Genomic DNA, 3220 nt, shown 5'->3' with positions numbered 1-3220 from the left:
GGTGCTGCTCAGTAGGAGAGTATAAGTCTTTCCTGTTCTTTGCACTCAAAGACTCCTTTCTCATTTCTCCTTCAGCAGACTGGAGAAAAGCTCTGTAATAATGTAATTCCAGGACACTTTATGCCCATGATGCTCTTTCTCTCTCTCCTGCAGACCTACATTCTTGTTAATGATCTACCTTGAAACACAGAAGCCAAAAGGTTGTGCAGGTAATTTTATGCTTTTCCGCTGCTTTATACTTCTTAAGGTAATGAGCTCAAGGCTGGCTATCTAAATTCGGAGAATGTAAAGTGGAAAATGCGAACTCTCCCCCCAAATATTGTCATATCTCACTGCTTTCTGAGTTCAAAGTCAGTTGAGAAATAGGCTCAGGCATCAGTCAGACATAAAATGTATTAATTTAACACATTTGTTAAATAACATCTATGGTCCCAGTATGGCTGGCACTAGGCCATAAAAATACACCCATCCATTATTTGCAAAGTTGCATTTTAAAACTTGGCCTAGCCTGAGGCCAAAATGACCTTTCCTGAATTTTATTTAAAATCCATTTAAGATGTGGTACCCACACCAGGCTCACCAGTTTGCAGTATACTTGAGTAGGTGGAAAGGAGCAGAAACCCTGTTTCAAATGCTTCATAGAGGCTGAGAGTTCCTGTTTTATGGGTGGAGGCAGGAACTGGAAGAGAGGGAACATTATTCCATTTGCAATTAATACTGCAGCTTTTTATCCAGACTCTTATGAGTTGTTCTTGAATTTTGAATATGATGTAGGTGAACATCATTTATCTAGGTGTGCTTACTCTTTCATTTAGCTCATTTTTATTAATGCTAAAGTGTCTTTATTACTAATTGAGAAGGCAGTATTATACAAGTGCCTTCTACTTCCATTAATCTGCGTATCCATAAAAATTTATCATCTGTATCACACTAAATATATTACAGAAATGAGTTCAGATTCGTTTCTCCACATTTATTTTCTTCATATGGTAATTATAAAGGGTGACATTTATAAAGGGGCTAAAACCTAGCCCCTAGCCCCTTAAAGTATCATCTTTATGTTTAAATACACTCAACTATAATTAACATTAAATTTGTACCTGACCCCTCAAATCCTTGATGTGCCAGCTCTGGGCCTGTTTTCCCTGAGATACATTCCTCATCCTCCCTGCTCTGCTCTGCACTGTAGGGATGGGGAGTGACCCTTCAAACTGTTTCCCAGGCTCCTATGTTACCTCTGCTTTCAGCTGGGTCTAGCCAATTGAAGGTACTGCCTGGCAGCCTGGGTATAGGCACGAGGAATCAGAGTGTTTCTACCTCAGGCCACATCTGCAACAGTGGCTGAGCCTCTGTGGCCCCCACTGGTCCAGATAGGCCCACAGTGAGTCCCATTTCCACCAAGTAACCAGGCCATAGGATGCAAGATCTTTATCTCCTTTCTGTCCCCCTAGCCTAAAAGTGGTTCGCCCTCCTACTCCTTCTAATCTCTGGGCTACTTTGCAGTCCCCGGTTGGGTTTTCAGCTCTGCCATCATGTATGTAACCAATTCCCTGTATTAAGTTCCCTCTATTCTAAATACATGGAATGGTCTGTCTTCCAGTTTGGACCTTGACTGATGGTCTTGGCTTAAAAACTATCTTCATTTACATTTTTCCCAGATCATAAAAATGAACTCCATCAAGTGAATAGGGAGGAAAGAGTATGATTCATATAATTACCAGTGTAGAGAACCTATTATTTCTCAAAATATGTTTCACGGAAAACTGGTATCCAATTATTTGCTGTTAGATGGGCTATGAAAAATGGGTTCCTTGGTTCAGTGTTTGGAACACAGTGGGTTAAACAAAAACAAATGGCTTTAATATTATATGTCTCAGAGACTTTAATGTTCTGGCATGCATTGTAACTTCTCAAATGGGACAATCATACGCAGAAATTCCCGAAGTTATTTAACAAGAGAACCTACTTAAGCTAAAACTTGCCTGGGACACCTAAATAAGTAGTACTTGAGGGAAGTTCAGTGTAGGGACAAAAAGGAAAACCTGAGCCTGGGGCATTGATGGGCCTATAGGTAAGTGACTGCAGTAAGGTTAATTTTTTAATCATTCTGGGTCCAGTGGGAGATGCTTTAGGAGTCCCAGACAAACTGCACAGAGTGGCATAGTGGGAAACATGTGGGTCAGATCTGGGTTCAGTCTTGTGGGATCAGGGGCAAGATAATTAACCTATCTGAGCCTGCTTCTTTATCTGTAAGAAGCTGGAGTTTAATGATCTCTACATAGGGCTGTTATGAAGATTAAATGAGGTATGTAAAAGCATTCTGAAAAGTGCTATGCAGATTAGCTAATAAGTTATATTTTAGTCTTCTACGGTCAGTTCAATTTAATGTTCTCTCCCATCATTTTTATGCTTCATTGTTTTAACTTTTTAATTTTTCAAATTAAAAATTTTAAATAATTTCAGATTTAAGTTGCAAAAATAGAATTCCCATATGCTTTCCAATTTCCCAAAACATATATCACAGCATGAAACTCAGGAAATTAACATTGATATAACTCACGATTATATGTAATATACATACCATAGTAAACTTCACCTGTTACCACACTAATGTCCAATTTCTGGTCCAGCATCCAACTGAAGATCATATGCTGCACTTAGTTATGTCATCTTCATTTTCTTTATCTGAGTGTTCTTTAGTCTGGTCTTTCATGGTCTTGATAATTTTGAAGATTACAAGCCAAATATTGTATAGACTATCCCTCAACTTGGGTCTGTCTGATGCTTTCTCATGGTTAATATTAATATTTTGCATTAATAGTGATGCTTTATTCATGCCACCAGGGATGGTATAATGATGGGGATAGTGTACTGGTTAAGTGCATGGACTCTAGTCAGAATACCTGGGTTCAAAGTCTGACTTTACCAAACTGTGTGACCTTGGTTTGTGAGTCATCTTCCTTATCTGTCAAATTAAGAAATGTTCATAGGGTTGTTGGGATTATTAAATGAGTGAATATATGGAAAGTTATTACAGTGCCTGGCACATAGTAAGTGCTGTATATGTTAGCTAATATCAGTTGGGATTTTAGTGGCTTTACTGGTAGGAAATATACCCTTGCAAATTGATGAAGAGACCAAAGTAGCAGCAGGCATTTTAGCCGTGAGCATCCTTTGCCCCTCCCCACCCAAAGAGCCAAGGCCAAAGACCTGCTGCCAG

This window comes from Pteropus alecto, unplaced genomic scaffold, assembly GCF_000325575.1.
Source record: "Pteropus alecto unplaced genomic scaffold, ASM32557v1 scaffold139, whole genome shotgun sequence".
NCBI classification, from domain to species: Eukaryota; Metazoa; Chordata; class Mammalia; order Chiroptera; family Pteropodidae; genus Pteropus; species Pteropus alecto.
The sequence above is the reverse complement of the archived record's forward strand: the minus strand, read 5'-3'. Positions refer to the sequence as shown.